Raw genomic sequence first — 15,504 nt, 5'->3', positions numbered from 1 at the left:
AGACCTATGAATTTTAATGTGACAAACTGTTTATTGCTAGGATTTCAAATTCCACATTGCAACTAACCTTTAAGAAATTAGCATATGCTGATTTTTGGTGTAGTATCAAAAAGATTATCCACAATTGTCTGAAACAGCTATTAATATACTCCTTTCTTTACCAACTATGGATTTTCTTCATATGCTTCAAACAAAACAACACTATTGAAATGCAGAAGCAAATATAAGAATAAGAGATAAGAATCCAGCTGTCTTTGTTTAGCCAAACCTTAAAAAAAAAACCAAACCAAACCCGTTGCCGTCGAGTCAAGTCTGACTCATAGCAACTCCATAGTCAAGTCTGACTCATAGCAACTCTATAGGACAGAATAGAGCTGTCCCATAGGGTTTCCAAGGAGTGCCTGGTGAATTTGAACTGCTGACCTTTTGGTTAGCAGCTGTATTACTTAACCACTATGCCACCAGGGTTTCCCCAGACCTTGAAGAGGTTTGTAAAAAGGTTAAGCAATACCATGCTTTATTCCTTATGTGTGTTTATTTTGGAAAATATAGTTAATCTTAAATGTTATTCATGTTAACCTGTTGTTATTTCAAAATAAATTAATATTTTTTTATCAATTTTAAGTTGTAATATGATAGATATAACTCACATAAATATATTCGGATCCTCAATAATTTTTCAGAGTGTAAGGGGGTCCTGAGGTGATAGAATGAGAGAATTTTACAAGGCTAATGACTTACTCATTGCAAATAACTTTTTCAACGATATAAACAGAGACTATGCATGTGGATCTCACCAGGTGGAAAACACAGGAATCAAATCAACTACATCTGTGGAAAGAGATGATGCAAAAGCTCAACGTCACCTGTCAGAACAAGGCCAAAGACCAACTGCGGAACAGACCATCAATTGCTCATTTGCAAGTTCAAGCTGAAGTTGAAGAAAATTAAAACAAGTCCACGAGAGCCAAAATGTGACCTTGAGTATATCCCACCTGAATTTGGAGGCCATCTCAAAAATAGATTTGATGCATTGAAAGCCAATGACTGTTGTGGGAAGACATCAAGAACATCATACATGAAGAAAGCAAAAGATCATTAAAAAGACAGGAAAGAAAGAAAAGACAAAAATAAATGTCAGAAGGGACTCTGAAACGTGCTCTTGAATGCAGAGTAGTTAAAGTGAACAGAAGAAATGATGAAGTAAAAGAGCTGAACAGATTTCAAAAGACAGCTCAAGAAGGCAAAGTAAAATATTATAATGAAATATGCAAGGACCTGAAGTTAGAAAACCAAAAGGGAAAAACACACTTGGCGTTTCTCAAGCTGAAAGAACTGAAGAAAAAAATTCAAGCCTCAAGTTGCAATATCGAAGGATTCTACAGGGAAAATACTAAACAATGCAGGAAGCATCAAAAGAAGATGGAAGGAATACAGAGTCACTGTATATTCCACTGATGATATTGAGTTTTCCCTTGTCTCTTTTCACAGATGTAGTCGATTTCTGTATTCCATCCAACAAGGTCCACGTGTATAGTTGCTGTTTGTGTTGTTGAAAAAAGGGATTTCCAATGAATAGGCCGTTGGTCTTGCAAAACTATCATGGGATCTCCAGCATTATTTCTGTCACCAAGGCCATATTTTCCAACTACCAATACTTCTTTGTTTCCAACTTTCACGTTCCAATCACCAGTAATTATCAATATGTCCCGATTGCATGTTTGATCAATTTCAGACTGCAGAAGTTGGTAAAAAACCTTCCATTTCTTCATTTTTGGCTGTAGTGGTTGGTGCATAAATTTGAATAATAGTCATATTAACTGATTTTCCTTGTAGGGGTTTGGATATTATCCTATCACTGACAGCATTGTACTTCAGGATAGATCTTGAAATGTTCTTTTTGATGATGAATGCAATGCTATTCCCCTTCAAAATTGTCATTCCTGGCATAGTAGACTATATGATTGTCCGATTCAAAATGGCCAATACCAGTCCATTTCAGCTCACTAATGCCTAGGATATCATCATTTATGCATTCCTTTTCATTTTTGACAATTTCCAGTTTCCTTAGATTCATACTTGGTATATTCCATGTTCCAATTGTTAATGGATGTTTGCAGTTGTTTGTTCTCATTTTGAGTTGTGCCATATCAGCAAATGAAGGTCCTGAAAGCTTGACTCCATGTCATTAATGTCCACTCTATTTTGAGGAGGCAGCTCTTCTCCAGTCATCTTTTGAATGTCTTCCAACCCAAGGGGCTCATCTTCCAGCACTATATCAGACAAATGTTCCCTCATGCACCTGTCAGTTTGTTGTACTGTGGGAGTCTTGTGTGTAGCTGTGATGCTGGAAGCTATGCCACTGGTATTCAAATACTAGCAGGGTCACCCATGGTGGACTGGTTTGAGCTGAGCTTCCAGACTAAGACTAGGAAGTAGGACCTGACAGTCTACATCTTTGACATTATCTAGTAATGTGAAGATCTGCATAACCTATATCTTCACAAATTCATTTCCAGATTTAATCATGGCTCAGCCAACTTGACCCACAATCTTAACCATCACAAGCTGGTACACTGGAGACAGCACAGATGGAGAGAAGCAGCAGCAGAGAAACAGTAGCGGCAGAACCAGGAGACCAGAGTGTGACAGCACTGGAGCTGACCCAAGGAGCAAGAAAGTTGAGTATCTATAGCAAGTGGCTTCCTCGCAGAGTGGGGTGCCTCAGGGCATTTATCAATGGAGCTAAAGGGCTTTGGAACATATGTCCCAGCAGGGCAGATGTAAGCAATGAGGTCCCAGGGGCTGAGAGGCCAAGGAACCAGGAAGCAGAACCTGAAGAGACAAGAAACACAGGAAGCAGAGCTGCCTCAGTTTCAAAAGGTAGGGCCTTGACCTCTGGGTCTCAAAGAGTGGATCACGGCCTCTGGGGTTTCAAAGAGTCAGATCTTCGCCAATTCGGTTCCGGAGTATGGGGCGGCAGTTCATGAATGCCAGCAGAATGGGGCCAGATTGCTGCCCAAAGCTGAGTCAGGGCTGCAATGCCCAAAAGGCAGAAGGATGGGAGCTGGTGAGGCTGAGGGGATGGGGTCGCCACCACTCAGATGGACTAGTAGAGTGTAGCCACCCAAAGCCAGGGGAACAGAGTTGCTGTTCCAGTAGGCCTGGAAGGCAGAGCTGAAGCCCAGGGCCTAGGGACCTTCACTCAGAATCCAGACAGAGTGGCCAATACTGTGAGTCTGGAAGGCAGGGCCATTGTGTAAAAGGTCTCAGAGAACAAAGGATTATTTTCAAGTATTGAGGGCTAATATAGTGTGTTCTGCTGACTTGCTTGGTACCTGTTATCCCTTCTTTCCCTCCAATTTCTCATTTGTAATGGGAATGTCTAGCTTGTGCTTGTCCACCTTTACACTTTAGAATCTGATAACTTCTAGTCTAGATTTTACAGACGAAGAGGAATTTTTGGATTTTGGACTTGGAATTGATTTAAGACTTTTACTATGTATGATGGGGTAAATGTGTTCTACCTGTGACAAGGACATAAATTTTGGGGAGGGCAGTAAAGGGTGGAATGTTATAATGTTACAGGCTGAATTATGTCCCCCCAAAATGTATATTAATTTCACTAGGCCGTGATTCTCAGCATTGTGTGATTGTCCACCATTTTGTCATCCGATGTGATTTTCCATGTGTTTTAAATCCTACCTATTTTTTTTTTTTTTTATATGTATGTTGTCAATGAGTCAGGATTAGAGGCCGTCATGTTAATGAGTTAATGAGTCAGAACTCAATCTACAAGATTAGGTTGTGTCTTAAGTCTATCTCTTTTGAGAGATAAAGGAAAGAATAGAGCTGAGAGACAGGGGGACCTCATACAACCAAGAAAGCAGAGCCAGGAGTAGACATCCCTTGGATCCAGAGTCCCTGTGCTGAAAAACTCCTGGACCAGGGGAAGACTGATGACAAGGACCTTCTCCCAGAGCTGATAGAGAGAGAGAAAGCCTTCCCCTGGAGCTTTGGACTTCTAGCCTCCGGGTTTGTGAGGCAATAATTTTCTCTTTGTTAAAGCCATCTCTTTTTAGTATTTCTGTTTTAACAGCACTAGATAACTAAGGTCAATTCTGAATACCATTTAAGACAGCTTTAATACAGTTTAGGTTCCAATAAATGTCTTTTATTTTTATTATTAAATTTTAAAAATTCAAAATGATTAAAGCCTTGTTGAATAAGTATACATGGTAAAAATGCGAAGAGAAATTAAATTTCATTAAACATTTTATTAATAATTAAGCCAAATAATTAATTGGTATCCTAGACAACCAATAAATTGGAAATACTATATAATCTTCCTGTGTAGCTACAATATATAATTATTCAGGGAGCCTATACACTGATTAAAAGAGGTGTAATGATTAAAAAACGTGTGGTCTATTACCAGGTAAAATAGGTTTGGGATTAATTCTACAGCTGTTTGATATTTAAAATGAGTGTGTAATTCAGTATATTAAAGAGTTTTTATGTATCTATCTACAATAGGAAACTCTTTAAGATTTCTTAACATTAAAGTATAATGCAAGAAGGAAATAGGAAGAAATTATACTAATTCTCTCAGAGGAAGACATTATAATAAGCTGAATCATACGATTTTTAATTTTAAATTTATGGGCTAAAAGGAATGAAAGCACTTGAGACCAGATGGAATAAGATAAGATTATGATTCCAACAGGGAACCTTTTGGAGATCTATTTTACAGATATCATATCAAGACCTCATGGAAGAAACGGCCTTTCAATCATATCTTCTGAAGTCAAAGAGAATTTTATCATGTCTCTTGTATAATGAAATGTTAATGTGATTTCCCTTGACTGATATAATTCTAAGAGAGTGATTCATTTTCAACACCAGTTCTCCCTCATTATGAGACTGATTTAATTTGGTATTTATAATTAAAGTCTGTTTTTCAAAATGGCAACTGTACTTGTAAGAAGAATGAATCTTGTCTCATTTAGAGGAGAAGATTTCTTTGGAAAGTTAATAGTCCCTGAACTCTGCATCCACTAAACTAAACTTTGGACAGATGCAGAAAAGAGTGGTGGTGGTGGTGGTTGTAGATGACCCTCAACTCATCAGAACTCCTCCCATTATTCTTGCCACCTCTGATTCCACTTCTCGTTTCGAGTCATGCCATGTCAGCAAATGAAGGTCTTGAAAGCTTGACTGCATGTCATTAATGTCCACCCTATTTTGAGGAGGCAGCTCTTCCCCAGTCATCTTTTGAGTGTCTTCCAACTCGAGGGGCTCATCTTCCAACAAATAATTTTAAATGTATATTGTTCTAAGTGAAAATTATAATGTATAAGATCTGTGTATTAGTAAGAACTTGTTGTTGTTAGGTGCCATCGAGTCAGTTCTGACTCATAGCGACCCAATGCACAACAGAACGAAATACTGCCTGGTCCTGAGCCATCCTTATAATTGTTGTTATGCTTGAGCCCATTGTTGCAGTCACTGTGTCAATCCACCTCGTTGAGGGTCTTCTTCTTTTCCGCTGACCCTGTACCCTGCCAAGCATGATGTCCTTTTCCAGGGACTGATCCCTGGAGAATCCCTGTCCAAAATAGGTAAGACGCAGCTTCACCATCCTTGCCAAGGAGCATTCTGGCTGGACTTCTTCAAAGACAGATCTGTTTGTTCTTTTGGCAGTCTATGGTATATTCAATATTCTTCGCCAACACCACAATTCAAAGACGTCAGTTCTTCTTCGATCTTCCTTATTCATTGTCCAGCTTTCACATGCATATGATGCGATTGAAAATACCACGGCTTGGGTCGGGTGCACCTTAGTCTTCAAGGTGACATCTTTGCTCTTCAACACTTTGAAGAGGTCCTTTGCAGCAGATTTACCCAATGCAATGCGTCTTTTGATTTCTTGCCTGCTGCTTCCGTGGCTATTGATTATGGATCCAAGTAAAATGAAATCCTTGACAACTTCAATCTTTTCTCCATTTATCGTGATGTTGCTCATTGGTCCAGTTGTGAGGATTTTTGTTTTCTTTATGTTGAGGTGCAACCCATACTGAAGGCTGTGGTCTTTGATCTTCACTGGTAAGTGCTTCAAGTCCTCTTCACTTTCAGCAAGCAAGATTGTGTCATCTGCATAATGCAGGTTGTTAATGAGTCTTCCTCCAATCCTGATGCCCCGTTCTTCTTCATATAGTCCAGCTTCTGGTATTATTTGCTCAGCATACGGAATGAATAGGTATGGTGAAAGAATACAACCCTGAAGTACACTTTTCCTGACTTTAAACCAATCAGTATCCCCTTGTTCTGTCTGAACAACCACCTCTTGATCTATGTAAAGGTTCCTCGTGAGCTTACACATAGCTTAAATTTACCTGAATAAACTGCCTGAAGTAGTGGCAGAAACATATGTTGATAATAAGTTGAGACCACATATAGTGCCCAGACCAAAGTTATCTGAAACTCTAAGACCAACCATCAAGGGATTGGCCTCACAGTACAGTGAAGATAGATGAGAGGGAAGCCTCCACGTGCAAATGAAGCGGTAACACCACCACCACCTCTACAACCACCTCTACCAGTACCACCCTGCCCCATTCTGCAAGGAGAGCCCAACAACTGGAACTAATAGTTCAGGGTTGTGGCTACAACCTCAGAAATCACATACACAACTGAGAGAATAAAAACATTCAGCAAGTCACACTAGGTGGATAACTTCACATCTCACTTCTCAGAGGATTCTACAAGGAACACCCAACTATTAGCAAGTCTGCCCACAAGCCTAGAAAATCCCTCAGACTGTCATTGCAGTTCTTGCCATGTTACAAGAAGACTGAGTAATCCAGAAGCTAGAAAAAAGTTGTAATACTTCTCCTTTTTTTGTTCTCTGGAAAAGTGGTAAGAGTGAGGTAAGAAATGCATAAATATATATATATATATATTTTGCCATTGTCCTCGTTCTAATTTGTGTTTTAAAATAACCTTGAGGAAATACTGTCCATCAGGGAGGAAATGACTAGAAACTAAAATGTTGTCTGTATCATCTTGCTAGTCAGAACTCAATTTCAATGTCACCCCTTGGGGTCTTCTTTGACTACACAACTGAATGGAGTCCTACAGTCACTCTCTAGGCCGTCATCCTATTTTAGTTCTCTGCAGAGAATATATCACCATTTAATACTGTTCTTGTCTATTCTTTAGAGAGTGAAGATAGTATAGAAGTTATGAGTGCAGATCCTGGGATTAGTTGTGTGAATCGAAATCCTGGTTCTCCAGCTTGCTAGCTATGGGCAAGACTCTGTGCCTCAGTTTTCTCATCTGAAAATTGGGAAAATATTTCTACCTACATCCCAGAGTTTTGGGGAGGATTGCACTGGTTGATAAGAGTAAATAACTAGATCTGGGACTGCGGAAGCACTTGATAAGTGTTAAGCTTTCATTATTTATTTGCTTGGTATCTATGTTTCCAGCTAGTCTGTTCACCACTTGTCTGCTTGATCACACAGTAGGGGGAATGATGTCTGTAACACATGAGGTTTTCAAAACATGTGTTAAAAAAATAATAATAATTAATATCAATTAGGGTTTTGAGATTGAAACCCAACTCAGTAGACTGATTAAGTTCCAAACTCAACAGTTCGTACTAAACGTTGAGTATCTGCTATCCACAGTAGCCAAGAATACTAACTCTACGACATTGACAATGGTTTCCCTTCATTTCCTGAAATATATGAGTGACTGAGCAAGTCAAATCCATCCCACAGCATTTGGACCACCTCAGAATCAAGGTTATAAGTCATGTCTTCTTTGTGTCTCACGCTTTCTCTTGAAGTTATTTCTTTGTACCTCATGACTATTTCTTTTCCACTATTATCTTCCCTTTCTAAAAAAAGTAATGGAGCTTAGACCACAATGCTCCAGGACTACTAAAAGGTGTGTCAGTATGTGTTTGCTTTACACAAGCTCTCTATGAACCCTAAGATGCCTTCAAATCTAAGTTGCCCTTTTCTCAGTCAGTGGGGCCAAGCAGGTTTTATATAACTCCAAAGAAAATCAGAGATTCAATCAGAATAAAAACCAGTGTTAAAATATATCCATCTTCTCAAATGATAGGATTCAAGGTAGTTACATTATAATACTCTCTCCATATTCCAGGCCCTATAAAATGCTTTATTCACTGGTAGACTAGATTTGAGGGCCATCTCTTCATTCACAGCAGAGATCATTTTGTGGAGTTGCATAATAATATTATTGCAGAGGGTCTAGAAGGCACAGGAATAGGGGATGGTCATATTACACTGATATAGGAGAAAGTGACAGAAAATCATGGGAAACCACACACCACAAAGATTCTTAAAAAGACAGAGAACCAGAATAGGGGAAGTCTGTGTCTTAGAGAAATAAGTCAGATAGGAAACAATTGCATCGGTGAAACTTCCATGGGCTAGGATTTTAGTTATCAGATAGTTACAGTAATATTATTTAGTCCACATCAGTATTATGTGGACATGCATAACCTTAAGTTAACTTGCAATGGTACTAACTCATTGCCGTTGAGTCAATTCCAATGCATAGCGACCCTATTTTAAGACAGAGTAGAACTGCCCCATGGAGTTTCCAAGAAACAGCTGGTGGATTCAAATTGCCAACCTTTTGGTTAGCAGCCAAGCTCTTGTGGTACTACTACTCCATAAAAACCAGCTAGGGTTCTTCACGGTCATTGTGAATATCTCCTATACTCTAGACTTAATCCTCTGCTTTTCTGAATTCTCCGTACAGCCTCTCATGACTTGCTTAACAGTCATTTATTGAAAGCCTGGGGACAGTAGTTGTTCAGTGGTAGAATTCTCGCCTTCCATGTGAGAGGGCTGAGTTCAAATCCCAGTCATGCATCTCATGTGCAGCCACCACCCATCTGGTGGTGGAGGCTTATATGTTGCTATGATGCTGAATAGGTTTCGGAGAAGCTTCCAGATTAAGATAGACTAGGAAGAAAGGCCTAGTGATATACTTCCAAAAATCAGCTAATGAAAACTTTTTTGATGATAGTAGGCTTATCCATGGGGATGGTGAAGGGCCAGGCAGCATTTCATTCCATTGTGCATTAGGTCACCATGAGTCAGAGGCCAACTCAATGACAGCTAACAACAACTGAAAGCCTACTATGGGCCAGACACTGTCCTAAGCACAACTTTGCCCAGAGTTCAAATTTTAGTAAGAGAGCCTGAAACTACATCAATTAAGCAATCGTATAATCTCATGTAAAACTGAAGCTATGATACATACTGTGAAGGAGAGGGAAACGGTACTCTGAGAGCATATAAAGGGTTTGGGTAGGTCAGGAAGGCTTCTCTGGGAAAGCAAAGCTTAAACTTAAAACTGAAGGATGAATAGATGTTAAATGGGTAAAATAGTGGGAGGAGGGGAGAGAAGCAAGTAGCCTTCAAGGTTGGAGGAAAAGCATGTGCAAAAGCCCTATGGCAGGAGAGAGCACATGGAGTACAAAGGACTGAGAGAAGGCCATGTTCACTGCAGAGGAGAGAGGAATGGGGCATGGTGTATGTGATGAGGCAAGGGAAGTGTGTAGAAACCAGATTATGCAGGGCCCTGTAAGTCTCAAAGAGTTTTTACTTTATCCTAAGAGCAATAGGAAGCCTTTGAAAGGTGGTATTCTACATCTTCTTAGTGATTATGTTATCACAGCTGTTCCCTTGTGCATTTAATGAGAAATAAAATTGGATGAAATCTGGGGAAAGGGAGTACAGAATCAACTAGGGGGACCTGAACAGCTGCAATTGGAAACTCCCAATCAAGTTTCCTATGAAAACTGGGAGAGCATAGGAATGTGCTTGTGATGGTTAAGACTGTGTGTCAACTTGGCTGAGCCATAATTCTCAGTGGTTTGGCAGTGGTATGATGTTGTGATCACTTCCATGATGAGATTTGATATAATGTGATCACCTCCATGATGGGATTTGCTGTGAGAAGCCAATCTGTTGAAGGGAGTTTCCTTGGGCATGTAGCCTGCATTGAATATAAATGGACATTCTCAAGGCTCCTGGGCTTTTGCTCACTCTGCATTCTGCAGCTGGCCACCATTCATCTGGCTTCTGGTACTTGGGACTTGAGCTAGCAGCTTACCTGCCGGATTCATCAATCTTCACAGCCTGTGAGCAAGAGCCCTGCTCTCTGACCTGCCACTCTTGAGTTCGTCAGCCCCTGCAGCTACTTGAATCAGGAGAAGCCTCTATCCTGACACACGGACCTGAGACTTTCCAGCCTCTTAACAACCTTGCGAGCCATTTCCTTGATATAAATATATATATATATATGTACATATATATATGCTTTGCTAGTTTTGCTTCTCTAGAGAGCACAGCCTAAGAGAGTCTTAAGCCACAATTCTGTGGGTTAAAACTTCTTGGATGCAATCCTTGGATAAAATCCATAGAGCTTCCACAAATCACACCTCCCAGACTTTCCTTTTCCCAGCTGTCTGGCCATTTGAGGATTTTCTTATGTTCAGCCCTTTGTCCATCACAATTACAGAAGTAAAATGAATAGCAATAAGAAATTGATTTAAGGTCTGCCCCAGGGTAAAATAATGATTCATTGACGTTTGTAGCATTTTATTGTAAGTATGGTGGAAATGATTATTATCTTTAATGGTGAACTGAGTAATTGATTATTGATAAATGAGTGCTCTATTCAAGTCAGGATCCATCTTACATCACCTAGAAAAGGATGATGTTCCTACTCTTTTAATGACCATTAAGTGGTAAATAAGGAAGTGGAAATGTTTCATAACTTACATATTAAGTATCTTTGGTCATTTAACCATTTCTCCAATGAGAGCAATAAGGCAGCTGGGGGTAGGTAGCAGACTTAAGGAGAGATCAGTGACTGTTTTTCAGAGTTTTATTGAAAATGCATTATAGATTGTCTTGCTTTTAACATTATTACTTCATTGAATAACAATATATGAGTAGGCTATGGGGAAAATTTTAAAATACAGCCATGCAAGGCTGTATGTGACAGGATAAGAATTACATAGTGAAAAGACTTCAAGAGAAAATTTCAGTCTCACTCCCACACCCTCTACCCAATGCAAGTGGAATTGGCTGTTGAAAAAACAGCAAAATGAATAGAGTTCGTCTTGTGTCCCATTTACCGCCTTTCTTTGTGCCCCTTCACAGTTACCTACCTGAACCATATGCTGTCCTTTTACTACTCAAGGTTCACTGCCACACATGACTGCCACATCACACTGAGGCTTATAATTCACATGAAATTTCCCATGTGCCATAGTCATTCCTTCTGCCATTACAATTCCCTATCACAACCTCCATTCCTTCAGTATTTTGCTCTTAGTCAAGCCTTAAGAAGAAAGCAATGCTATTTAACCAATTCATACTAACATGCAAATAACTTACCATTTAACCTGTTTTGAGGTGGCTTTATAGGGTTGCTATAAGTCGGAATCAACTCGACGGCAATGGGTTTGGTTTTGGTTTTCATTTTGATAGAGGATACCAGTATATGTTTAATACATTTCCAATAAGAAGAATTTCAGGTGATTTTCCAAAGTGAAATGAAGAACCATGGGACCATGTTTTGAGGCAAGGGCACTTTTGCTGTGCGTGGTTGTCGTGGGTAGAATGAAATGGTTAGGAGGAGCATGGACCTTGAAATTCAACAGTCCTGGGTTCAAATCTTGGCTCTCTATCCTACTAGCTGTGTCCCTCAAAGCCTTGAGTTTCTCTGTAAAATAGATATTACTATCTCATAAGATTATAGTGGCAATTAGACAAAAATATCTATGGTTCCTAGTACAGGGGGAAAAACAAATAATCATCTTTTAGAGACAGACAAGTGAGTTTCAAAGGCATTCTAACTAAGACCATCTGTATTTTCCGATAAACCCAAAGGAAAAATGAGTGGGCTAACCAAGAACTTAGTAAGGAAGGAAAGGCCTGCTTAGAATTGAAATATCTGAACATGGCAGTCCACAGAGCAACAGCTCTTGACTTCAAGTCTAATCTGAAACTTAGCTTGAAAACTAGGAGCTTTTTAAAGGCATTGGTTTGGTCTTGACTCCAAAAAGTAAGGTCATTAATACAAGCTTATTAGCATCTGTAACATTATTTGAGAGGTCACTCAATATCCAGATATTTATGTCAACCACAGAATGATTCTAGGTGAAGTAGCATAATTTCATTTTTTCACAGGTCAAGATGGTGCAGTCATCAAGAGAGAAGTTTCTTTGAAATACTTTGTCTTATCCAGCATATTTCTACCTACCACTTGTCTTCTGATACTTTTAAAGATCTGCAGTATTTCCGAACCATTCACCCAGGCCCTAGCAACTTAAAATTTTTGCCACCTACTTTCCTTTCCCTCCCCCAACCCTAAACTGAGCAACTGTGGTTGCAGCTTTGGTAGCTGTCTTCACCCTAAGCCCTTCTCCCATCAATCGCTCCCGAGGTCCGTGGTAAAAAATAAGGTTTGATTGGGGTTGGAAATATCAATTTAGTGCATCTTCTCTAAAACCATTTCTAGAAGAAAAAAAATTAATTTAGTGTTCCAAATATACCAACTCTTTTAAAAGTGAAAGGAGGCAGAATTTAGCCATAAATTCATTACTCCTAACCCTTGACCCCAGAGCTGCAAGCCACCTATATATCATACAGCACAGAGTCAAAGTTCAGCGTCCCTTTAAATCATACATAGCAGTAACTCTTCTAATTGTCTATTGAAAAGAGCCACCAATCTCCTTTAAATGAAAGAGGAGGAAGCCCATACTTATCATAGCTCTACTGCCATGCAGCCTTCTGTACTGAAGCAGGGAATGAGCATGGAGAGGTAGTGGGAGAAGTAGGGAATGATGAGAACATTGGCAGTTGAGGGGAGAGTGGATAAAGGCATTGCATTAAGGTTGTTATATAATATTGAATTCCCTTCCATCATATTTATTCAAGGAACTTATATTTAAATTATCCCATATATAGCTCTAGAATTCTATAGAGGTGCCCAGCAAAAGATCCAGGGGAAGGTTAAGCAGGTATAGTTAGTGCATATACTACAACTAGAACAAATTTGCTTTTATCCCTTGGCATCCATATGTTAGATAATACTAGGAAAAAATTAATATCCTGTTTCTAAAAGTTATATGAGACTCAGTGATATAATGAGCTGGGAGATTACTTGTGTGATTCAGCAACCAAAAAGTTAAACAAAGAAAAAAGTATATAATGACCTTTAGGACATCTAAATATATATATATTTACTATTCTTTGGCTATCAAATTCGATATGATAAAAATCATAAAAGAACAGATAACATTTATCAAGTGCTTATCATGCTCCCAGCACTACCCGAAGAGCTTTACATTGATAAGTCTCATAACACAACAAGACCAGGTGATATTATGATCCCCACTTTACGAACAGGAAAACTGAGGCTCAGAGAAGTTAAGTAATCTGTCCAAGGTAACACAGTCAGGAAGTGGTTAACAAGATAGGATAACTGCTGACACAAACAGCCTCAAAATCTTACTGGCTTACCACAGAAGACGTTTATATCTTATACCAACTCTATGAAGGTATTTAGTAGATACCTTTCACTGGGTAATTCGTGGACCCAGAGTTTTTCCATCTTGTGGCTCTATCTCTAGAACCTCACAGACCTCTGCTAGATTTCTTCATCTGGTCATCAGATAGATAGGAGACTATAGAGGAAAGCCGGGGAGGCTTTTAAGAGCTAGACTTTGAACTGGGATTCATCACTTCTGCCCACATTCCACTGGCCAGAACTCAATCAATGGATGTGTCCACCTGTAAGGGAAGTTGGAAAATGTAGTATAGCTGTGTGCCCAGGAGGAAAGGGAAATTGGCTACTTTCCAGTCTCTACCAGCATGATAAAGAGCCCTGGTGGTGCAATGGCTAAGCTCTCAGCAGCTAACCAAAAGGTTGACAGCTCAAACCTACCCAGTGGCTTCATGGGAGAAAGACATGGCAATCTGCTCCTGCAAAGTTCACAGCCTAGAAAACTCTATAGGGCAATTCTACGGTACCACATTGTGTGGCTATGAGTTGGCATTGACTCTATGGCAACTAACAACAGCAACAACACACCAAATGATAACTCTTAGAGTTATTTTCTATATATGGAGTTAACTTGTCTCCAGGCATCATGAAATAAGCCTTATAAACTGTGAGCTCTGGGTTGACCCTTTCACTGATGAACAGGGTAGGGTAACTGCTGAAACAAACACCTTGGATAATCCCTACAATGGTTAATTTTGTGTGTGAACTTGACTAGGGTGTGGTCCTCAGTGGTTTGTTCAAACACTAGTTTAGTTGGTGTCAGGGAGTAGTTAAAACCAAAAAAAAAACTACACTTGTTGCTGTCAAGTCAATTCTGACTCATGGCAACCCTACAGGTTACAGAATAGAACTGCTCCATGGGATTTCTTGGCTGTAATCTTTACAAAAACAGATTGCCAAACCTTTTTCTGTGGCACTGCTGGATGGGTTTAAATTACCAACATTTAGGTTAGTAAAAAAAAAGAAAACCAAACCTGTTGCTGTCGAGTCAATTCCAACTCATAGTGACTCTATAGGACAGAAATTCAAGCTGGATTCAGATGAGGATTTGGAACCAGGGATATCATCGCTGATGTCAGATGGATCCTGGCTGAAAGCAGAGAATACCAGAAAGATGTTTACCTGTTTATGCAATGGCATTCGACTGTGTGGATCATAACAAATTATGGATAACATTACAAAGAATGAGAATTCTAGAACACTTAATTGTGCTCCTGAGGAACCTGTACATAGACCAAGAAGCAGTCGTTTCAACAGAACAAGGAGATACTGTGAGGTTTAAAGTCAGAAAAGGTAAGCATCAGGGTTGTATGCTTTCAATGTACCTATTCAATCTGTATGTTGAGCAAATAATCCAAGAAGCTGTATTACATGAAGAAAAACAGGGCATCAGGACTGGAGGACAACTCATTAACAACCTGCTCTATGCAGATGACACAACGTTGCTTGCTGAAAGTGAAGAGGACTTGAAACACTTACTGATAAAGATCAAAGACCACAGCCTTCAGAACATATTACACCTCAACATAAAGAAAACAAAAATCTTTACAACTGACCAATAAACAACATCATGATAAACAGAGAAAAGATCGAAGTTGTCAAGGATTTCATTCTACTTGCATCCACGATCAACACCCATGGAAGCAGCAGTTAAAAAATCAAAAGACGCATTGCATTGGGTAAATCTGCTGCAAAAGACCTCTTTAAAGTGTTAAAAAGAAAGGATGTTACCTTGAGGACTAACATCACTTCCTATGCATGTGAAAGCCGGACGATGAAGACTGAAGTATTGACACCTTTGAATTGTGGTGTTGGAGAAGAATACTGAATATACCACGGACTGCCAAAAAAATGAACAAATCTGTCTTGGAAGAAGTA

Source organism: Loxodonta africana, chromosome 5 (genome assembly GCF_030014295.1).
Source record: "Loxodonta africana isolate mLoxAfr1 chromosome 5, mLoxAfr1.hap2, whole genome shotgun sequence".
NCBI classification, from domain to species: Eukaryota; Metazoa; Chordata; class Mammalia; order Proboscidea; family Elephantidae; genus Loxodonta; species Loxodonta africana.
Note: the sequence above shows the minus strand (reverse complement) of the source record.